The 25408-nt window shown below is 39.5% G+C and overlaps 1 long non-coding RNA gene across 1 annotated transcript in view; it reads right to left on the bottom strand.

The window, feature by feature from the left end:
* The window catches only part of LOC142073108 (uncharacterized), a 129735-nt gene extending 105270 nt beyond the window's left edge, over positions 1-24465 (bottom strand). The window contains exon 1 of the long non-coding RNA XR_012669793.1: positions 24446-24465. This is a non-coding gene — a long non-coding RNA (uncharacterized LOC142073108). The remainder of the gene's footprint in view (positions 1-24445) is intronic.
* Between the last annotated feature and the right edge of the window lie 943 nt (positions 24466-25408).

Here is a 25408-nt window from a genome sequence, read left to right as displayed (position 1 = left end):
CAAACATCCAGTTCACTTTAGGTCAACTTGAATCCCTGAAGTCCCATAAGCTGTTCTCTGTGTCAACATAAATGTACTAAACATATTTGATGGTTTTAAATAGGGCTTTTTTCTAAACAATTCATATTAACATAGGCTTTCAAATCTGGAATATCTCTTGTTTCTATTCATTTACAAAAAAGGAAATTGCACATGGGGGAAGCAGCAAAATGCATCTCTTAACTTGAGAAAGGCTTTTGATACCATCGCACATGACCTTCTCATGGGCAAACTAGAGAAATATAGCCGAGACAACACACTGTAAGGTGAGGTCACAACCGGTTGGAAAAGCATCTTCAGAGATTAGTTGTCAATGGTTCACTGTCAAGGGTATATCGAGTGGGATCCCACAGGGATCTGTTCTGGGTCTGGTTCTATTCAGTACCTTCACAAATGATTTGGATAATGGCATAGAGAGAGTATAAAGTTTGGTGGATGATACCAAGATGGGGGGAAGTTGCAAGAACTTTGGAGGACAGGATTAGCATTCAAAAGGATTTTGAAAAACTGGATAAATGGATTGAAATACATAGGATGAAAATTAATAAGGAAAAATGCAAAAAACTACATTTAGTAGGGAATAACCAATTACACAAATACAAAATGGGAAATGACTTCCCAGGAAGTAGTATTGAAGAAAAGTATCTAGGAGGACTATAGTAGATCACAAACTAAATATGAGTCAATGTAATACTGTTGCAAAAAAAAAAAAATGAACATCACTCTGGGATGTATTAGAGGTATTGTAAGCAACACTAGTAATTCCTACAATCTATTCAGCACTGGGTATTGTGTCTAATTCTGAGTACTACACTTGGAAAAAGACGTGTAGAAATTGGACAAAGTCCAGAGGAGAGCAACATATAGTGATTAAAGTCTAGAAAACATGACCTAAGAGGAAAGATTGCAAAAGTTGGGTTTATTTAGTCCGCAGAAGACAAGACTCGGGGTGTTGGGGAGAAAAAAACTTTGAGTATGCAAGAGGTGTTATAAAGAGAAGGGTGATAAATGGTTCTCCTTAACCACTGAAGACAGGACAAGAAGTAACGGGCTTCAACTGCAGCAAGGGAAATTTAGGTTAGCCATTAGGAAATGTTTCTTAACTGTAAGGGTAGTTAAGCACTAGAACAAATGATCTAAGGAGGCTGTGCAATCTCTGTCACTAGAGGTTTTTAAGAACAGGTTAGACAACCACCTAGGGATGATCTAGATAATACTTAGACCTGCATCAGTGCAGGGGACAGGACTAGATGCTCAAATTCCCTACGTTGGTGTATGTTACATTATCCAACTCTTACTGAAACAATGACCTAGATAACCTATTGAGGTCCCTTCCAGTCCTACATTTCTATGATTCTATCACAAATATAAACAATTTCAGAAAAAAAAACACCACATATTTCAGATACATACAGGTATATATTCCGTATGTTGAGATCAGTTACGTAAAAAAATAAATACAACCAAAATAGCCTTGAGTACTATATTGGGGTATCTCTATAGTCAAATATTTTGATGTTAGCTATACTCAGTGATAAAAGTTCATCTTCACTCTTTCGTCTCTCGTCCACAATTTTACAGTTTCAAGACAGACATCACAATGTACAAATGTTTCATTTAAATTTGATCCTGTGCTCCCTTTGAACACTCATACTAGTCATAGGTATGTGAAAAGTAAAAATCTGTACATAGAAGCATTAAGTGCTCTTGTGGGACCTAGTACAGTATGTAATGACCCCTTCCTGAACATTCTTACATAAACTAAGCAATTCAATTACCCTTCCTGGAGCATTTGGTATTTAAAATAGATTCTCTCTCACTGCCCAAACTGTGCTACTTCTCAAATGGTTGGTAGGGGAACCCAGATCCACCTTCTACTCTGAGTTCCAACTCAGGGACTCTCTACTCAGCAGGCAACGTCTGCAGTTTCCCTGAGCTATTTCCCACTCTGCCTCTCTCAGGCTTTGGCTCCACCCCCCTTTAAATAAACCCTTCCTTCAGGGCCTAGATCCCCTGGGGTTTCTAATCTCTTCCTACTTGATTGGTTTCCTTTCCTCCTTCTCTAACATCCAAAAAATAGCTGTAGGTTTCCTCCTGCTTCCAACTTCCTATCTTTATTCTAGCCCAGCCTGTTCCTTTTCAGATGGACTCCATCATCAATCAGTCTTTCAATCCCTGGCTCTCCCCCCAGGTACAGCCTATCAGATTAATTAACCTAATTTAAAAAAAGTGTTTCCAATGCTACTCAAATTTGAAATACTTTAGTTTAGTTTGAAAGAGCACTATCTTCAAGTGAGATTTGAAGTTGGCCATAAGGTCTTCCTTCTAATCCCAGCCCAGAAAAGTATTTCTGGAAAAGTTCATAACAGTATTGAAGCAGAATGCAGTTTATGTAATCTTTGAGAGTATTTAGTGATAGACTGTCACAAGGTACAATAGTAGGTACAAGTTCTTTAGCAAAGCAGCCACACCTGTTTATTGCTGGAAGAGGGTCCACAGACTGCTCATCTCCTGGTGTTGCTATTGCTAATACAGTCATATATTCTCCCCTAGAGAGGGGAATCCTCTCCTTCCCCAGTGTCTTCTCAAAATACTTGACTTGTTGAACTATGGTAAGCTCCCTCCCTTATAATAGGAGGACCCACCGCCCCGAAGATGTCTGGGTGCGTGATCAAAAAAACCCAGCCATTTCGGCCTTTGCTTGGGAAAGAACAGGATTAATTTTAAACATGTGCTCAAGTCCCAGAGGAACTTAAATAAAGAGTTTGAGTGCTTTGCTGCACAGGTATGTGTTCCTAGATGGGGGTCCTTTCCCTCACAATAACTTTTTATTAATACACAACTTAAATACAGGCTGTTTGGAATATTTGGAATGGAGAAAAATATGATAAAAAGGTAGAGACAGAAAAGTTCAAGAGAGACCAAAGCCTTATTTTAAATACTACAAGGCAGGGAAAAAAGTCTGACTGGATGGTCAGATTATTAAAAAAAAGAAAAAGTATAGTAGAGAAAAAAGTGTGCTGTATAGTATCCCAATAACTGAGCTTCCAATGATCAGACAGACATCCCTGTTTTCAAATTTTGGCCCAGATCTGTGCAACTGATAGCCAGTTGGTTGAGATCAATGGGGCTCTGCATGTTCGCAACAGCCTGGTCACAAGCTATCAGTTGCAGGAATGGGGCCTTTACTAGTATAGTATGAGTATATTACCATACTCTCCAGCAAACAAAATACATGGGGAGGAAAAAACTGAAGCCAGTTCTCAAACAAAATGTATCCAAATTCTTAAACGCTACATGTATATTTTAAGAATCTCTTTAATTGGACAGATTTATTTATTAAAGTATCTGCAGAAAGCTCTTGGGAAATCAAGTTCTAATCTGCAATATATATAATATATCTTCCCCAAAAGTTTACTAACATTTCTCCCCTTCTAACTGGAATTTGCATTTTAGCTGTGGGTAAGCATTTCCACATGTTGTTGTTTTTTTCAATTACAATGTTCCCTCCCTCTTTCCAACTTGCCTCAGTGATCTCACACATACCCATCCATCCAGGGTGTGTACAAAGAACACTCCTGTGTCCATTCTTCACAGAAACCTCAAGAACAATTTTGAGAAGATAACAGCTTGTTCTTTATTAACTTGAGGTATTGTTTATTGTATCCACCATTGTTTCAATGTACTATAGCTACTGAGAAATGCACATTAGGATTTGACCTTATTATTGTGGATATTCTTTATTCAACTGAACAGCAGGGTACCAAAGCACAACTCAAGGGATGCAAATCCCAGCAAAGTCAAAACAGAAATGAGGCCCACAGGACTGTTGCAAACTAGGTTTCAGACATCTCTGAGAAGTCCAGTTGCAGTGGTGACACATGTAAAATGACTGCCCTGAAGTACAGATTCCATTAGCTGTGCCCACATAGAGCAAAGCACTTTAGCATGTGCTTATGTCATAAATATAAAGGGAAGGGTAAACCCCTTTGAAATCCCTCCTGGCCAGGGGAAAGCTCCTCTCACCTGTAAAGGGTTAAGAAGCTAAAGGTAACCTCGCTGGCACCTGACCAAAATGACCAATGAGGAGACAAGATACTTTCAAAAGCTGGGAGGAGGGAGAGAAACAAAGGGTCTGTGTCTGTCTGTATGCTGGGTCTTTGCCGGGGATAGACCAGGAATGGAATCTTAGAACTTTTAGTAAGTAATCTAGCTAGGTATGTGTTAGATTATGATTTCTTTAAATGGCTGAGGAAAGAATTGTGCTGAATAGAATAACTATTTCTGTCTGTGTATCTTTTTTGTAACTTAAGGTTTTGCCTAGAGGGGTTCTCTATGTTTTTTAATCTAATTACCCTGTAAGATATCTACCATCCTGATTTTACAGGGGGGATTTCTTTATTTCTATTTACTTCTATTTTTTATTAAAAGTCTTCTTGTAAAAAACTGAATGTTTTTTCATTGTTCTCAGATCCAAGGGTTCGGGTCTGTGGTCACCTATGCAAATTGGTGAGGCTTTTTATCCAACATTTCCCAGGAAAGGGGGGGGTGCAAGTGTTGGGAGGATTGTTCATTGTTCTTAAGATCCAAGGGGCTGGGTCTGTAGTCACCTAGGCAAATTGGTGAGGCTTTTTACCAAACCTTGTCCAGGAAGTGGGGTGCAAGGTTTTGGGAAGTATTTTGGGGGGAAGGACGCGTCCAAACAGCTCTTCCCCAGTAACCAGTATTAGTTTGGTGGTGGTAGCGGCCAGTCCAAGGACAACGGGTGGAATATTTTGTACCTTGGGGAAGTTTTGACCTAAGCTGGTAAAGATAAGCTTAGGAGGTTTTTCATGCAGGTCCCCACATCTGTACCCTAGAGTTCAGAGTGGGGGAGGAACCTTGACAGCTTATATGTAAGTACATACTCAAGTGCTCTGCTGAATTGTGATAAACTTAAGTATGTGTTCAAAGCTGGGATTTTCAAAGGTACCTACGGGAGTTAGATACTCAATTCCCATTGAAAGTCAATGGGAGTCAAGTGCCTAATTCCCATAGACCCCTTTGAAAATCTCACATCAAGTACTTTGCTGAACTAGGGCCTTAATGTCTTATCAGCCGCAAGGATATGCCCATATACATTTATGAGCAAAAACCAAACCAAACCAAACAACTAATTTTAAAGAGACACACGGGATCCATGACTATTTGCTTTAAAAATGCTAAATGAACCACACCTTTTTCACTTGTGACTATGCGTTATTCTGCCTGCATGACATAGGTACCCCAAATTTCTTCCAAATATCACATCTCTTGTTTAAATGTGTAATATATGTTACTTATTTCCTTGTCATTCACCTACACGTTTGCAGCAGCCTCTTCAATTATACAGGAAGAGAAACTTGAACCATGATATCCACTACATTTTATTTTATATTTGGGGAAGTGACTAAAGCCATGGAAAATGATTGTGTGCACTGAGATTAATTTAATATAAATAAAATAGCATGCAAGATGCAATTCTGTAACATCTAGATTAATACAGTATGATGCACGGCACACTTCAAAAGCACAGATGCTAATATAATATGAAATCTATTATATTTCCTTTATAAAAAGTCTCATAGGGTTATACAGTAATCTAGCACATAGATATATAATGTATATATCATTGAAATGTGCACTGCAGAACTCATTTCTCATTTGAGAGCCAACAAAAGAATAACCCTCTCCGGCTATCTTTCTCTCTGGGTTTTAATAACAGTGCCTATTATCATAATATGAGAGCTTTTGTTACAAACCTTCCAAACCGGACAGCTGAGACCATGAATCAGCAAGGCACTCAAACATGTGATTAAAGTTAAGCAAGTGCTCTGTGCTTTGCTGAATCGGTACCTGGAAGCTGAGGAAGAAACTGGTGGCAGCAGCCCTTCATCTAGAGCCATAGCCTTAACTTCTTATCCTTTCCCCCCTCAGTCTCCATGAAGAACACAGTTTAGGAACAAGCAATAGAATTAGCCAGAAAGTGTCCTACTTCTTTCTAACATAGTGCTTTATAAGTCCTGTTTAGAGCTCTATGAAATATTCATAATTAAACTTGGCATGAACTATGTCTGGATACATACATGACATTATCTGGATTTCAGTTTTTGTTAATACTATACCATCAGGTCACATCCCGCCGATGGTTACCATTCAAGTGAACGTGGGGCCATGGGTAAATGAATATTAGCTTAATTATGATCTAACCGGACCCAGTTTTTAATAAACCTGGGCAAAGTTTTTATTCTGCTTAGAAAAATACAGAATCTACAGTTTCCTATGGTTTAATGTTCAACATGAAATCAGGTGCAATCCTGCCAGTTTATCCCCACTTTGCGGTTTCCATTACAAGCTCACATGACTGATTTTGCGGTATGCAGATGCAGAACTTTACACAACTTTATTTTGCAAACACATTTTACCCAGTTGCAATTGGCAGAGGTCCACATGGATCTTATTTCACTTTTGACTTTGCCTAGATTTGCACCCTTTGATCGTTGTTTTTAAATATGATTTAAAATAGAGTCAGAGCCTGTCTATACTGGAAATATTGCTGTATCAAGAGTCACACTTAAGGGCTTCAGTAGTAGCGTTGACAGGCTCTGATAAATGGAGGAATTCTATTTATTGAGAAAAGTGCCCTTAAAGATAATTTAAGTAGTGTTTCACATTTATTTTGAAGAAGAATCATAGATAGTTAAAGGATGAATACCAATCAGTTGTTCACAAAGAGCCTGATCCTACAAGGAGCTGTGTGCAGAACTGCACAGAATTCCTTGCAAGATTGTGAACAAAGGCAGATCATTATTAATGATCTGGATGATGGGATGAATTGCACCTCAGCAAGTTCGCAGATGACACTCAGCTTGGGGGAGAGGTAGATACGCTGGAGGGTAAGGATAGGGTCCGGAGTGACCAAGACAAATTGGAGGATTGGGCCAAAAGAAAGCTGATGAGGTTCAACAAGGACAAGTGCAGAGTCCTGCACTTAGGAAGGAAGAATCCCATGTACCGCTACAGGCTGAGGACTGACTGGCTAAGCAGCAGTTCTTCAGAAAAGGACCTGGGGATTACAGTGGACAAGAATCTGGATATGAGTCGGCAGTGTGCCCTTGTTGCCAAGAAGCCCAATGGCATATTGGGCTGTATTAGTAGGAGCATTGCCAGCAGATCAAGGGAAGTGATTATTCCCCTCTATTTGGTTCTGGTGAGGCGACACCTGGAGTACTGTGTCCAGGTTTGGTCCTTCCACTACAGAAGGGATGTGGAGAAATTGGAGAGAGTCTGGCAGCAGGCAACAAAAATGATTAGGGGGCCAGGGCACATGATTAACGAGGAGAAGCTGAGGGAACTGGGGTTATTTAGTCTGCAGAAGAGAAGAGTGAGGAGGGATTTGACAACAGCCTTCAAATACCTGAAGAGGGGTTCCAAAGAGGATGGAGCTCAGCTGTTCTCAATGGTGGCAGATGACAGAACAAGAAGTGGTCTCAAGTTGTAGTTGGGGAGGTCTAGGTTGGATATTAGGAAACAATATTTCACTAGGAGGGTGGTGAAGCACTGGAATGGGTTACCTAGGGAGCTGGTGGAATCTCCATCCTTAGGGGTTTTTAAGGCCTGGCTTGACAAAGCCCTGGCTGGGATGATTTAGTTGGTGTTGGCCCTGCTTTGAGCAGGGGGTTGGACTAGATGGCCTCCTGAGGTCTCTTCCAACCCTAATATTCTATGAGTCTATGATTGGAATTCTCCATCTCCAGAAATGTATCATCTGAATATATCCAAATTGTTAATATACAGACTGAGATGGTCTTATTTAGAATGTAAACTTTTCAGAGCAGAGAGTATTTATTCTGGGTATATCTACAATGCCTAACACAAAGGGAATCTTATCTTGCCTGAGGCCTCTAGCTGATACAGTAATACAAATAAATAATAACAATCATCCTTATATATAACATTTAGAGATTGAAACTGGTTTCTCTCTCCCGCTACCCCAGAGCATTCAGTTTCTTTAAATTTACAGCCTAAATTACCATCTCTCACTGGCGTTGAGTCTTAGAAGTTGTTCCCTGGGTTTAAGTTGGCCAATTACAAATCACATTAAAAGTTGTACACGTGGAGAAATATTAATATTAATATTTATTAATGAAGCACATAAAAGTCAATACAAAGGTGATTTATTCCTGGAAGCTTCAAGAGATATATAGATAAATGGACATGTATATTGAAACATTTATGCTTCCTTAAAATCTTTTTGTTAATCCTTTATTAGAAAGGGAGAGTGCCTGACCAGAATCCCTTTTCTGTTTAATCCTCTGTAGAGCTTGCACAGTCTTCCACTAATAATTCTGGATGTATATCATTGTGACAAATAAGATGAATTATATTCAGTAGCATACCTCTGACTTAATAAATCTTGCAAATAGTTGTGATCAGCCTTAAGAAGTATTTTGTACCAGTTTATGTGGCTGCAGTTTGATGTTCACTTTCAGTCTAAGATTTTTTTAAAACACATTTCTTCTCCATGCATTCATATTTATATGAAAAAAAGCTAAGTGCAAAGCTATAGGATTTCGTCCAGAGGTTTCATCTCTGGGGCCTGAGCTTCACTCTGCCCTTCACAGAGAATAAACGTGTGCATACATGTGTAAGAAATGAGAAATCAAAACTCCAGGATTCTATTTGGATTCTGATTCTTACTGTGTGACAATGTATATTGGCATGTACATAGTGACCATGTACATTGGCCAAACTGGACAATCTCTACGCAAAAGAATAAATGGACACAAATCAGACACCAAGAATTGTAACATTCAAAAATCAGTAGGAGAGCACTTCAGTCTCCCTGGACACTCAATAACAAACTTAAAAGTCACCATTGTTCAATTAAAAAACCTTCAAAAACAGTCTTCAAAGAGAAATTGCAGAACTGGAATTAATTTGCAAACTTGACACCATCAAATTAGGCCTGAATAAAGACTGTGAGTTGCTGGGTAACTACAAAAAATAATTTTCCCTCTGTTGATACTCAGACCTTCTTGTCAGCTGCTGGGAATGGACCACATCCACCTTGATTGAATTAGCCTTGTTAGCACTACAAAAAGTAATTTTCCCTCTGTTGATATTCACTCATTCAACTGTTGGGAATGGGCCACATTCACCCTAACTGAATTGACCTTGTTAGCACTGAACCTCCCCCCCACTTGGTAAGGCAACTCCCATCTTTACATGTGCTGTGTATTTATAACTGCCTACTGTATTTTCCACTCTATGTATCTGATGAAGTGGGTTATAGCCCACGAAAGCTTATGCCCAAATAAATGTGTTCGTCTCTAAGGTGCCACAAGGACTCCTCGTTTTTTTTGTGCGACTATGGGCAAGCCTCTAATTCCAATTTATAAAATGAGCACACAAGATACTTACCTGCTACGGTGCTGTGAAGTTAAATTAACTAATGCTCATAAAGTGCTAGGAATCTTCAATGGGAAGGTGGGAATTAAGTTCAAAATATTATTTTTATAAATGCTATTTATCAGGTGATTTTGTGGATGAAAAATTGTCATCCACAAAACAAAACAATTTTATAATCTGCAAAATATGGATAGTCAGAGTGCTGAAATAGCAGGGATTTTATAGATCAGAAGTGAGGTGGATTGGCAGAGATATATGAAAAAAGATTGGACAGATTATATACTGCCTATCCTCCAGCCAAAGTTATCAGCTTCCATTCTCATAAACACTATAATTCATTCACACACACAATCCACACAATAGAAAGAAAGAAAGAAAGAAAGAAAGAAAGAAAAGCAGTCTTAGGATAATCCACCTGGAGAAGAATATCATAAAAGGATGCCAAGCCTTTAAATTCGGGGAAAAAATCATAATGGAAATATGTCAGCAGAGCAACTTACCACTGAAAGGAAGGGAGGAAAAGGGAAAAATGAAGAGAACAGTGAGACATTTTTTCTTGCCTGTAAGTATGTTGTTGTGTTGAGGCATCTCCCTGTAATTGGCAATTCCCTACCATGCTCAATCAGTATGAATATTTGGGATACAAAGTGAAACCTGTGCACTGAAAACTAGGTTTTTAAAATCTGATTGTTTTTTTTCCGGGGGGAGGGAGAGGAGTGGGGTTGTCTCATTTAAAAAAAAGTATTTTAGTGCTCATAAAAGGTTTTAACAGGTCTGGAGAATGAAATCCTCCCTTTAACCACTAAATGGGTAAAGCACAGACAAGAGCAATATACGCTTTCTCATGCTGCCCTAACAAATGTGCTTCAAAGCTGACCAGGAGGAATTAACCTATAAGGACCAGGGGGCAATTCACTCTCCATGTCTGTTCTGTTTCTAGCCTCCCTGCTGAGACTGCCATCAAGGACAACAGTTAGTGCAAAATGTGTGGGCAGCTCTCCACTACTAGGAACTGGATGAAGACCAACGATTCATTTGACCACCCTACAGCCATTCCCATATAGGAGCAAATCCTGGGGGTCTTAATTCAGGGCAAAACTCCCATTGGTCCAGATCCCTGCTGACTTCAATGAATTTCCACAGAGCCATGCTTATTTACACCAGCTGAACTGTCCCATTCATTAAATGAGTTCAGCCTCAAAAAGCACTAAAATGCCCTCCAGATATGACTGCTGTAAATTCATTCATGCTCAGTTTAAATAAGTGAGCCACTCTCCCTAACTCTGGCAATAACCCAAACAATTCTGTCTTCTACATTTTCATCTTTTTAATAGAATCATAGAATATCAGGGTTGGAAGGGACCTCAGGAGGTCATCTAGTCCAACCCCCTGCTCAAAGCAGGACCAATCCCCAATTAAATCATCCCAGCCAGGGCTTTGTCAAGCCTGACCTTAAAAACTTCTAAGGAAGGAGATTCTACCACTTCCCTAGGTAACACATTCCAGTGTTTCACCACCCTCCTAGTGAAAAAGTTTTTCCTAATATCCAACCTAAACCTCCCCGACTGCAACTTGAGACCATTACTCCTTGTCCTGTCCTCTTCTACCACTGAGAATAGTCTAGAACCATCCTCTCTGAAACCACCTCTCAGGTAGTTGAAAGCAGCTATCAAATCCCCCCTCATTCTTCTCTTTTGCAAACTAAACAATCCCAGTTCCCTCAGCCTCTCCTCATAAGTCATGTGTTCCAGACTGCTAATCATTTTTGTTGCCCTTCGCTGGACTCTCTCCAATTTATCCACATCCTTCTTGTAGTGTGGGGCCCAAAACTGGACACAGTACTCCAGATGAGGCCTCACCAATGTCGAATAGAGGGGGACGATCACGTCCCTCGATCTGCTTGCTATGCCCCTACTTATACATCCCAAAATGCCATTGGCCTTCTTGGCAACAAGGGCACACTGCTGACTCATATCCAGCTTCTCGTCCACTGTCACCCCTAGGTCCTTTTCCGCAGAACTGCTGCCTAATCATTCGGTCCCTAGTCTGTAGCTGTGCATTGGGTTCTTCCGTCCTAAGTGCAGGACCCTGCACTTATCCTTATTGAACCTCATCAGATTTCTTTTGGCCCAATCCTCCAATTTGTCTAGGTCCCTCTGTATCCTATCCCTGCCCTCCAGCGTATCTACCACTCCTCCCAGTTTAGTATCATCCGCAAATTTGCTGAGAGTGCAATCCACACCATCCTCCAGATCATTGATGAAGATATTGAACAAAACCGGCCCCAGGACCGACCCCTGGGGCACTCCACTTGACACCGGCTACCAACTAGACATGGAGCCATTGATCACTACCCGTTGAGCCCGACAATCTAGCCAACTTTCTACCCACCTTATAGTGCATTCATCCAGCCCATACTTCTTTAACTTGCTGACAAGAATACTGTGGGAGACCGTGTCAAAAGCTTTGCTAAAGTCAAGAAACAATACATCCACTGCTTTCCCTTCATCCACAGAACCAGTAATCTCATCATAGAAGGCGATTAGATTAGTCAGGCATGACCTTCCCTTGGTGAATCCATGCTGACTGTTCCTGATCACTTTCCTCTCATGTAAGTGCTTCAGGATTGATTCTTTGAGGACCTGCTCCATGATTTTTCCGGGGACTGAGGTGAGGCTGACTGGCCTGTAGTTCCTAGGATCCTCCTTCTTCCCTTTTTTAAAGATTGGCACTACATTAGCCTTTTTCCAGTCATCTGGGACTTCCCCCGTTCGCCACGAGTTTTCAAAGATAATGGCCAATGGCTCTGCAATCACAACCGCCAATTCCTTTAGCACTCTCAGATGCAACTCGTCCGGCCCCATGGACTTGTGCACGTCCAGCTTTTCTAAATAGTCCCTAACCACCTCTTTCTCCACAGAGGGCTGGCCATCTATTCCCCATGTTGTGATACCCAGCGCAGCAGTCTGGGAGCTGACCTTAATAGTTAATAATAGTTAAGCTTTGGTTGGCAAAATAACTAAAAATTTCAGTGTAAGGGGAAAGGAGTTTTTAAAATTGAAACTATAATTCCTTTCTCTAAATATTCTTTCCCTACCTTTTCGAACAATTAGGTAAGGTTTTGTAAAGCTTGTATTCTTTTTTGAGGGGTGAAATGGCTCTAGAATCATTGTATCATTTCCTTTGGCTCCATTTCCTTTTCCCATTTAAGCTAATACAAAATTCCTCTTGACTTCAGTGAAAGCAGGCTTGTGTACAATATCAACAGATGGAGAGAACAACTACATGGTAGGATAGAAAGGAAGAAGTCCATCCCTCACACATACTGGGGGAGGCCTAGAAGGTCCTGATATCAAGCAATTTTTTTTTCTTCCAGTAGGGCAGAATGTTATGCAAAGTTCCCTCTGAAAACATTTGACTAAATCTTGGAGCTCTGCTTGCTACTTCCCAGCATTTACCTACTGCATTGTTGCAAAGTATCAGCAAGTAAAAATATAATTTCTACAACTCACAATGCAGTAGATAAAGGAAATAGCTCACACTGCAGCCTGTATCTAGACCAGAAATGGCATGCAGACAGCTGTGAATATCTAGTACATGATTTTTATCTTTTGCAGTTTTGATAGTATCAAATGTCAAAAATGTTTTTGACCATTTATTTATCTATTTATTTGCACAACAGAACCTCAGCTGTTGTAGATCAGCACAGCCCCACTGAAGTCAATAGAGCTATACTGATCAACACTATCTAAAGATTTCGTAGAAAATCTCAATTTTTCAGCATAAATTATTTCCCTTAATCCCCTCCCCAACTTTATATCAATACGAATACTATGAGACATTCTCTATCACACAGGTAAATACCTGAGGGATTGTTTTACCTGGGACCAAACTGACCTAGATGTTAACATATCATTCAGTAGCTCCACACTAACATCTTTCTGTACACTTTAGTTCTGGAATACAAAGAATGAATGTAACTTAGAAATATATGTGTGTGACCAAGGAGACACTTCATTAAAATCAATGGACTCACACCAGTGTAAAACCAGAATCTAGTTCGATATTTTTAGCATGAGATTCTGTCCCTCCATAGGTATTTTTTAAGGAACAAGTAAGAGAGAATCCTCCAGAAAGGCCATTTTACCTATTCTTGATATTTGTGAAGTACCTATCACCTTGGCATCCTGGATTTAATCTCATGGTTTTCCTGAAGTTTAAGATTTACCTTGAAACTACTGTTATGCCACCAACTCCACCCTCATACTCACAAACAAGTGAGCAAGCATTAGTTTATTCACTTTCCTAAAGATTTGTTCCCAAGTATTTGAACCTTAAACAGAGGCTAAATCTTGTTGCTAATATATGGCGGATGAGCCCAATCCTATGTTGATTTGTGTGGGAGGACTGACACTACCATCTTCTTTTCATAGAAACAGTTTTATACTTGAAATTAAATACCCAGCATAGTCAAAATTAGAATCATGGTTCTATTGCTATGATCGCCAATGTGTGCCTAACTTCCTGTGAAGTTCTCCTACAGAAAGTTAATGATATAGCTGTTATGAGGCCCAGAAGTAATTTTTTTTTTAAATATTGATAGTGTCACTGAAGTTATCCTCTCAATATATGAAAATATTGCTGATTCACAGGTTGGTTTTCATCCATTAAGACAGAGCCTATAAAAGTCACTGTCTTGACTAGTGTCCTGTTGATATTGACATGACTCAGCCTTAACATTGATGAAGATGGAGTTCCTTCTTTTTTCTTATCCAGCAGTGCTAAAGGTACACTTATTTGTAATTTTTCTGGCAACATTTAAATGTTTGAGAAAATATGTTTTATAGGCTCAGTGACAAGAATATAACATCAAGACCTCTTGGGCTCATTAAGGCTTCTCATTTTCACATTTGCAATTAATCAGCAACATCTGTCCAAATACGGCCATGAAACATTCCATATAAAGTCCATTGTGGACTCCTCACTTTAAAATAGCCACTTTCCCTCCTGTGATAATCCCTTTTAAATTTTCTTCTTACATACTTAAACCACACAGGCTTTGTTAGCTTTCCAGGCATGCTGCAAGGCCCATCTTTTCTGGCAAGCATTTAGGGCTGGATTCCCCTTTGATTTTCATGGTAGAGAGGCATGCCCTTATGAAGAATGGAGGCTTACAGTTGAGTGTGAGGGGCTAGCTATTCTTGAAACAGCTCCATGTAATCAGACCCCATTGCAGACCCACATCAGTTTCATTAGGACACGGTACACATACAGCCCACATACAGCTGCTTGTGGAATCGGGGCTTAACAGATGATTTAGGTTGGGGTCTCTTATATTATGGTAGAGGAATGTTTTGGTTTTGGCTAGAGGGTCCTGTAGTTGGAAACCTGATTAATTAAACTGATAATATTGATACATTTAGATCTTCCAGGGGATTCTTTTTTAAAATTTACAAGGTGTCCATTAGGGCTCTGGATAGATGTCAGATATCAAAAAAATAAAAAAATAATTTCATTAAAAATATACTGGGCCAGATCCTGCCAAGTCAAAACATGCCTGTGATTTTATATAACTGCAGAAGATATATTTTAGAGCCAGACTTGGCCATTATTTTGAGTTTTCACCTAATACTTTTCCATGATTTTCAATTTTCAAAGAGAAAGCAGAGAGAACAAAATTAATTTTCCACAAAATAGTCTACAGATTGTTGTAAAAAGGATACAATTTTTGTCCAGGATCAAATTAACGAAGGAAGTATCCACATAAAAAATCAGTTCAAACATGTTAGTTCCAAGCTAATGAATGTTGATTCCCCATAGCTCTAATTCATAGGAACAGCACCAGAGCAGCAATATTGCAAGAAAATACAATCAAATAAGGAGATGCATTCACCCCATTTTCATTTCTTGTTCGCTTGTTCGGATTTTGGTTGAGGGGAGAGGGATGGGTACAGCTCACATCAGCTGTACTTTCTATTGAACAAACAAGCAGGATGAGGACTTTGTTGCTACATGTTTCAAACATTTCAAGTGTTTCAAACAAGGGTAATTGTTTAATGTTTGGGTTTCATACACACAGTTCTTCCATTTACCTTTTCCCTTCATCATTTCAGTCTCATTTCTCTTCTGAAGAAGTGGCCATCCATTTTCTGGTTCACCCTCTCAACATAGCTGTTCATTTGTATTTAGCTTGATTGACTTTACATGCATTCCAGATGCCACTTTCTGTTGTTTCTCTGCCTCACTGCTTGCAGATGAGACATTGCTTAACCAGTGTTTAATTTTTCCAGCAGGCTCTCATCTGTGACTCGCATATCTTTTAACAAAAGGTTGCATTACAACACTCATTCCACAGTCCAATGATAAATGGAAGCAAAGCAAATAGAGCATTTTCACCTGATACTTAAATGAATCACCCCTTCTTGTTAAGCCACCATAGGAAAACTGCATAGCCTTTTCATTGGGTACATCATTTCTTCTCGATGTTCACATAAATCTTACTTCTGATCCCACTGAAATCAATGGCAAGCTCCAATTGATTTTAAAGAGAGCAGACCCATTTCTACTGTTGCACAAGCTGGTGTAAAACACCCATATACTGAAACAAATAGGATAGAATCCTTCATAATTGAACCCTTTTATCCAAAAATTCCCATGGACTGAATTTAGTTTAAATCTTCTGACTTCAAACTATTTGGAAAAAAAATCCTCCTTTATCTAAAAGTACCTTGTATCATTAAAAATTCCAGGTACTCTATTTCATTCAGTAAACAAGATTCTACTGGACTAGAGATCCTGAAGTTCACATTATTGTGTGTGGGGAGTGATATTTCAGGACAGGTTGACATCCTGTAAATTTGTAGTTACTGTTTTTCTTCACATGAATTGAATCACATTTATTTTTAGTAGGTATCAGTACACACGTTTACTTTTGGGGCTAAGTTGCTGATCTTCCTAAAAAATGCAAATGTAAATACTGAATGTGACGGGCATTTTGAACACTACTTACACTTCTACTTGCCCAGAAATTATGTATTTTAGGTAAGCACTGTATAAAGTAAATGCTATAAATGGATCTGCATCTCAGCTCCACTGAACTCAAAGGAGGCATTCTAGTAACTCCTGGCTTTCCTGTTGTGCTATGGGTTCTCTCTTTTGCTGGGTTGTCCTCAATTACCATCCCCTTGCAGTGGGGTGGAAAACCCTACTTCATATTTTTGGGAGGCAGGAATTTACCCCAGAATAACTACAACACAGCTATATATCCCAAATCTTCATCAACCATTGGACAGAACAATAGGGTCATTAAAAGGCATGATTAAGGAGAGTTATACATATGATTAATAAATCAGAAAAGTTATACTGTGAGAATACAATGCAGGAAATCCTAGATGCTTAACAAATATATCCTAACTCAACTGATGAAACAAACATGCCTGAAAAATTGTAATGTTTCATTGTGATAGTGTCAAAATGAAACAAGTTGTCTGCAATATTTTCTCTTTTTCATTTCATCTGAATCGATTCACTGTGATTGACACAAATTCATAAAATGTTTCTGTCAACGTGACTCTCCATTTTCAGCAAAAAGTGTTTCACCCTGGCTCTATTTAAAATGTATTTTTTAAAAACAGAAAGCTGCATTTCTCATGCAATCTCTTGACACAGCAGCTGGGGATTTAAGAAAATCACCAAAGATCATGAGTCATGATAAAAATCACAACGGTTGGCAACATGACACTCTGCCTGGCTGCTGACCATCACAGCCAAGGGCTTTAGGTGGCTTACTTTACAGTAAAGCTGGAGCTCTAAGTTATGCCAGGGGTATTTTGGTTTTCTTATTAAGACATGGGGAGCTTATATTTAGCACTTACATGATTTTTATTTAAACATTCTATACCTAACAACAATCTGAGCCTGGTGTTGCCTCCAATTCCCTCCAGTCCAGAGCTCTACCTTCCAAAATAGAGGAAGATCTTTGGCTTCTGCAGCCTCATGCACATCCTTTGTCATTCCCTAAAGCAGCCATTATTTTGATTAATGGTTTGGTTGTTGTTAGTTATTCATATTATGGTTGTTTATATGAACGTCTAAATGGTAACTGTTTAACTAAATCATTAGAGCTCAAGTGACAGAACATGTTTGCATAGCAACATGTTAATAGTTTGAAAATCTTAGCACTGTTACTACATAAAGTGTAGTTTTCAAAGTGGGAGATCTCAATTTGCTGAATTTCAAACCTACTCTGACAATGTGGGTGTGATAATCAGTACTTTAATTAAAGCTTTGGAGGTCTGAGCTTTGCTTAGGCAGCCAAAATTTATATACCTATTTAGCATCTGTGTTCCACTCACTGTGCTTGCTCACAGTGCCCCAGGTAGCAGACAAACAAGGCTGGGCTAGCTGTGGAGAGAGCATTGTACTTTGGTATGAGTGGGCAAGGCTGGTCTTGGTTGGTTGAAGAACCTATGGAAATGGAGTGACAGATTATAGGGAGCCTGGTGTGTGTGTGTGTGTGTGTGTGTGTGTGTGTGTGTGTGTGTGTGTGTGTGTGTGTGTGTGTGTGTGTGTGTGTGTGTGTGTGTGTGAGAGAGAGAGAGAGAGAGCGCGCAAAGGACGTTGTGAAAGCGAAAGAAAAAGGATTAAGCCATCGGGAAAGAAGTTCTGGGAGCTGGGTAGCTGAGTGGAAGAGAGAAATTGATGGAAGGGAATGGGATGTTCCCTCAGTTTGCACATCACAGGGCATTAGTCAGTCAGGAAAATAAATCCATTAAACTTCCATTTTGAAAAACACAGCCTAACAAACCACACATGAATTTAAATGATGGATGAAAGTGTACTGTGAAAGTAAAGTGTTACAAACCCCTAGACTTTTGAAGAGTTCTAGAGGTTTTGTGAAATCAAAACATGTGCCAGGTTCTCCTAGCCGCCAAAACTCCAAGGCTTTGGCTCCATGTACAAAACTCATGAAAAAACATCTAAATATTCAAGATGTGCTAATTGTTTTTTCAGTTAAACACTGAACACAAACATTTTCTGTCCTTTATGAGATGGAGAAGAGAAAGTTTCCTCTCTTTTAGATGTTTTAAACACATAATTACCAGAATAAACTGTGAAAAATCCCACATTAGACACTGATGAAAACTGGAACAAAGCTTAGATGTGAGAAGAAACGTTTTCTGTATTGCACATGCTTTATGTATTAAGATTCCAAAAGCAAAGTGACACCACTACACATCATATTATATGGTCTGTGTTGCTTGAAAATTTGTTCAATGCCCTGATCCACTGGAATTAACAAAATAAGCTAGTTTTGGGAAAGTGACAGAGAGAATACAAAATCTGAATTAGAATGAATACATGAGTTTTAAGAACAATGCTTTCCTTATGGCAAATAGATATTAGAGCATCCGATGAAGTGAGCTGTAGCTCACAAAAGCTTATGCTCAAATAAATTTGTTAGTCTCTAAGGTGCCACAAGTCCTCCTTTTCTTTTTGCGGACACAGACTAACATGGCTGCTACTCTGAAACCTGTCATTAGTGACATTGTCCACCAAAGTTCCTGCCTGAATGGTCTTGGTACCCACTGCAGCAGCCAGATCATCTACCATCATCTCTCTAGATGAGGGGAAAACAAAGGATGCTGAATTCTCCCTAAAGACATATCCCTACTCCCACATGGGACAGGGAGAGGTTAAACATTACTACAATGGAGTGGCTTCCTGATCTTTCTTCCTTTGACACTTTAGAATCATATATCTTGCCCAAAGATGTGACTACAAATGGAAAATTAATAGCAAAGAACATCCTTCATGACAGGTTGTTAAATGTATTGCCTACATTGAAGACAGCAAAACAGACAGTGACTAGTCACAGATGGACAGGCTGCTACACCTTTACTCACTCTTAGTAGTGTTCTTATTCACAAGCAGTTCAATTGATCAATGGGGTTACTCCTGGAGTGAGGTACTATTCAGTCTGAGTGAGGATGGTACAATCTAGCCCACGGCCATATGCCCTCCTCTACATTCCTACACAACTGATTTTGGGCCAGATTCTGATACCCTTACTCATGCTGGGTAGTATTTTATTCCACTGCAGTCCCAAATGAAGTCAGTACACAGCTGTTTGTGAATTAAGGTACTTCTTGGCATGAATAAGGGTATCAGAGTCTGGTGCTCTGAACATAAAGTGTTCAGGTACAGATGGCATTTCAGAGTCTACGAACCTACCAGCTGCTATCGAGATGAAAAGTGCCATCTTCTGTAACTCTGGTAGTTACTAAAGCCCAAAATCAGATATTGTAAAATTATTTGTATCCTGTTTTAAGACACTTTTCTCTGCTAATGAACTAGGGCATAGTATTCTAATGATACAGTGATAGTGGCAAAGTTTGATCTACTGTGAGAAAGGAAGTGAATTTCAGTCTCTGCCCTCCCTGTGACATTCATAATTCACATCATCTTGATCTGGTAGACATAACCTGAACTATGCTGAAGCAGATTAATTTCAGAATCTGTTCTAGTTCAGAAAAATACTGTGTCTGCCAGTATCCATTTGCAGGTAGTTAGTAGCCAAGCATCTTTATAGCTTACCATATGGAGTGAAACATTGCTATAGTAGTCTATTGGACAAATGTATAGTTAAGGATTGCTTAACATCCAAAAGTATTTCACAGTACTGTCTACCAGCTTCACAATGTGTGTTCTTTCTTGGACTAGCTGAAACATTTTCTTCCACATATTCTTCCATGTTGCATGCAGATTTTAGAAGCAAAAGCAAAAAAAAAGCAAAAGTCATTGTTGTGTCCACATGTTTTTCCACAGATGATCACTAAAGGGTATATATTCTTATGATGCATAGAAATGTATGTGCATAACTCCCATTAACATAAATTAAAATGACTAAATATGTAACTTCCAGTACACGAGGAGGACATTCCCTAAAAACTGAATTTTGTAATCCTTTAGGAAATTGGTATTTATCAAAAGATTTTTTTGTTTTGTTTTTTAAATTAAATGTAGTAAATCCCCCAATCTACATCAGAGACTCATGGGCAGCTCTCTTCTTGAAATTTTGGGAGGTGCAGTACTAGCAACAGAAGTAACTACATAATTATTTAAAACAATAAAAATTGCAAGGTAAATCTAGCCTGAAGTGTGTTATGTGGAGGAGGGAAAGGAGAAAACATAGATGAATTGTAAGATGGAACAGAAGGTCTAAATTATGAGGTTCCAGTGATGTAGACTGAAAAAGATATAGCTCAGGAGACTAACATATGTGCAGGGACCTTGTAAGTGGTAATAGAAAGTCACATTTAGTCTCTAAGGTGCCACAAGTACTCCTTTTCTTTTTGCGAATACAGACTAACACGGCTGTTACTCTGAAACCTAACATTTATAAAGGAATACCTACAGTATTCTAAAGCAGTGAGTAAGAAAGACTTCTAATTTGGAAAGGATTAAAACTTGCTTTAGGGAAACAACTCATATCTGAGTGACAAACTGAGAGACAATTCCACATCTGAATGGAAAACAGAGGTATCTTATGTGGCAGCTAAAGTGACAAATTATCATGAACTGGAAGCCATGGGAGCCTATTCAATGATCAAAGAAAGAATCAATAAACAACCAAGCAGTAGAGTGGCAGACAACAGAAAGGAACTGCACTGGGTAAGTGCTGGGGCTGGAAAACTGACCCCCACATTGTCAGACACATGATGGTCCAGTTACTGAGAGCCCCCAGTGTGTATCAGCATCTACAATGTAGCAAGTAACAAAAAGGCTTCTAAAGAAAATAAATGCACAGAGAACCTGTTGTGGGCTGGCTCCCTGCTCGGGCCCAGAGGGGTTTAAGATAGCTCTGGGAGAGGACTGGGGCAAGGGAAGAGCTGGGCTGATTGGTAGAGCAGCCGCAGCTGGGGGCCATGCCCCAAACAGACCCAGTGGGTCTTATAAAAGCCAGGGAAGCCAGGAGTAAAAGAGCACTCTCTCTTGCCCTGAGAGAGAGGAACCTAGCTGCAGAGAGCTAAATAGAGGATCTAGTTTGGAGCAGGGCTGGGGAAAGGCCAAAGGAACCGGGGAGCTCTGGCCTAGAAAAGCCCCAGGCAGCAGGCCTGGGAAGGCCTATTAGGTACGGGGGTTGCAGGGACAGGCACGGGTAGGTAGAAAAAGCAGGTCCAAACACAACCTTGCCTGTGATGAGTGACTCATACTGCAGTCTGCCCCAGGGCATGGGGGCTAGCTGGTGACTGGCAGGAGCCCATGACTGAGGTGAGGTAGGGATAGTGGGTTGAGGGTTCCCCAGAAAGGGAAGACCCAGAGGCAGAGTGTGGGGGTACTTCCAGGGGGCAGAACCCCAGAGAAAGGGGCACTGGGGTCTGTGAGGGACACGGGGGCCAAAGCTGTGGTGGATCACTGGCCTGCACAGGGCGCTCCATGCTGGAAAAGAGCTAATTCCCAGTGACTAGCAGGAGGTGCTGCAGGAGTGAGTCTACTCCTTTACAGAACCCTCCTGTCTTTTAACTCTAACTCATTCATGCCATATGAATCATGATCCACAAAGGGTGGGGGAGATGGTGCCATTCCTAGATTAGATATCAGTTTGACACAAAAAGAAAAATGTAAATGATATAGTTCATGGACATGGCTTATACCCTTCAATTAGAAAAGATGACGAATTCCTAGGGCTAGATTTGCAGAGGTCTTCTTTTGATGTATAAGGAGGCAGGACACAGTGAATCTTGGAAAAGTTGGAGTGCTTGGAACAGAAGCCTGCCTCCTCAGTGGGCCCAATCCTTGTCAGATCAAGTAGATCAGTCCCAAATGATAGGAGTGAATTCATTATTTATTTGTATTAAAGTAACCCTTAGAGGCCTCAGATGAGACCAGGTCTCCATTGTGTGAATTGACTTGGCCCTATGTCAGAGTATTTCTGCACCAGAGCCAGGAATACAACCAGAGTCTTTCACCTCCTAGCCAAATGCTTTTTAGAAACCACTGCTTCTCATGGTAAAACTTTCTAATTGTTAAGCAAATAAGTGAAGAAACTTGAAGTTTCTGTGGAAAAAAATATTTCTGAGTTAGAAGAGGAAGAAACTGAGGTGCACAGGCAGGAAGATTGGTTAGCAAGAAAAGGCCCTCAAAATCTGCCAGCAATTGGAGTGGTTAGGGTAGAAAACAGTAACTTAAATATTTTGAATTAGTGAGTGGAAACAAAGCATAAGATCTTTAGTAAAACATAAACAGCTATTTCTAAATCTATTTCCAATTTAATTTTTGATTTAGTTATATTAATACTTCTCAGTTTCAGCCTAGAGTATTTTATACTTGTATCTCTGAAGTGGGGAGGTCATATAAAAATGTAAGCAGGTGGTCTGAAATTAGAATCTGAGGACAGCTTTCAGTCTGACTGTAAAAATATCTGCTTGCCCTGAGATGCAATATTCTGTGCATAGATTGCTAAAGCAAAACTTAACTACTTAAGGTAAAAAAAAGTGGTTAGTAGTGATGCATGAGGATGAGATTGCAGGATCAGATCTTATCATTGGAAATTTAGCTAGATTATTTTTTTTTTTTAAATCCAGATAAAATACCTGGGATCCAATCCTCCCGGGTACTAAATGCTTCTTACAAAGTGCTGCATGCCCACATTCCCTATTTTTTAACAGGAACTGAAAGTTCTCAGCACATTACAGGATAGGGTCCCAAAAATTTTACATCAACTGAAAAGGCCCACTAAAAGGAAATGTTTATGATCTCTTTATAAAATGGAACACATCATATTTAGCTTTCTTGATATTAAAAACATGAACTTGCTTAAAAGAATTTGCTTTTCTGCTAGTCTTCAACAAACTGTTATGGTCCAATTAATAGGTTACTATGAAAATGCAATGTTGATACAAACGTGAACAGCACAGCTAAACCAGAACTGCAGCAACCAATGTGAGGGAATCTTTTAAAAACAGGAACACAACAGTACATAAAGCTGTTTGTTCTTTGTTTTTTATTTTATTTTCTGTAAGTAATAAACTGAACGGCAATGGAGGATGAAATAGGTTATCGAGCAATTTCTCAAATAAACAATTCAGCAATTCCTACCTGTAAATGATTAGTAAACTAGTTCAGGCTTTGTAATTTGAACTTTATATCAAGACAAGTTCTCAATAGCCATTTGAGTATTGCAGTTACATTCATTTACAAAATATTTAATTTATAGAAGTAGATGGCATGCACAAAGTAGTTTTCTTCATTTATATTTCATTGAGAAAGTCATGCAGGTAAGACACACTCAGAAGATAGTTCTATATATAGCAATCCCCATAGTCAGAGAGGGCTACATTAACATAGCAATGTCTGAAGCAAGACCCTCTCAATGGAATATCCTGCAATCTATAATTAAACAGATCAGCTACACTAGTAGACTTAAAAAAAAAACACCCCACAAATCTCCAGATTAACTAAAGAATAATCAATACCATCTTTCTAATACATAGAATACTTAGCAGAATGTATGCTACCCTTCCGAGAAAGAGACAGCTCCAGAGTCTGGTGGCTCATTCATAATATCGCTATACCACTAGTCTCAGGTCTGAACAGATCATATGCTGCAAAAAATATTCAAGAATCTTAGCAAGTCTGGATCTACCACCCCTAAATATTATCTCATTCCCTAAGACTATAGTCAAAGGGCCCAATACTGCAAGCTACTCCCATAAATAACATTAATTCACTGAATGGTTCCATTTACTTCAGTTTTATTTTTTGCTAAATGAATGCCCTCTTTGTTATACCAGTAAAATAAAAATCAGCAGGATCTTATTAAAGGGAATAAGGCAAAATGCCACATTTACTGTGAATACAGAAAGAACCATAGGAAGCAGTTAGTTATAGCTATAACATTCCATTCAATTTCATATGTATTCACACATTCATTCATACACACACACAGGTTCTGCAAGCTTGTTATCATAGTTACCAGCCTTAGAGTTGCTCATGCCAAGCCACTGGCCAGGTGGCCTCAACATGAGGAGGGAGCAGGGCCTTGTCAGATGCTCATCTGATGCTTCTGGAAGTTGGTTTGCAGAATCAGACCCCAAAGTTCTCACTTTCTAGAGTCCATTTTTATGGGAATTTCTTCCTATGCCAGTCTATGGGAATTGTTTCATCATGCTGTTGCTGAATCAATCAGCAGATGTTACATTCCTGACGGCTCCGTGCTGCCAGATGTTATCTTGTTCTTCGGTTCTCCCATTCCTGAGGCTGTTCAGTGGATTCCAGTCTGCCCTCCGGGGATCCTCTGGTTGTTTCCACTTGACGCCTTCTTCGGCCGATCAACACTGGATTCTTAGGCTTGCACCGCCTTGATCATTCATTTATTATCCACACCAAGCATCCATCCACATACATCCTCTATCTCTATTTTAATCACAATTGTTAGCAAAGCAAGATGAATACAACAAAAGGGCGGGGAGTCTCTGTGTGCTGTTTCTTTTGTTACAAAGTATGGCTTTGAGCCTCTCTCTGTGTGAGTAGTAGTTGTTACAAGTATTGCTTTGAGAACAGACTCTGTCTTAGAATGTACTAACCCAACTAGCAGCTTGCAAGTTTCACAGAGAGGGAGAGAAACAGTAAAAATAAGAGACCAAAAACCAAGAGACCTCTTAATTAGTAATACCCTGGATCTTAAACTATGGGGAATCAAACTCATTTGTGATTTTAATACAGAACTTCTTTAATATCATTCAACATAACGTCTTTATAAATAAACTTTTGGGGCAGGGACCATCTTTTTGTTCCGTCTTTGTACAGCACCTAGCACAATGGGGCCTTGACCCATGATTTGGGCGCCTAGACAATACTCAATAAAAAGGTGAACTCCTGGCCCCATTTAAGTCAGTGAGAGTTTTGCCATTGACTTCAATGGGGCCATGATTTCATC

Source organism: Caretta caretta, chromosome 8, assembly GCF_965140235.1.
Source record: "Caretta caretta isolate rCarCar2 chromosome 8, rCarCar1.hap1, whole genome shotgun sequence".
NCBI lineage: Eukaryota > Metazoa > Chordata > Testudines > Cheloniidae > Caretta > Caretta caretta.
Note: the sequence above shows the minus strand (reverse complement) of the source record. Positions and strands in the feature narration are given on the sequence as shown.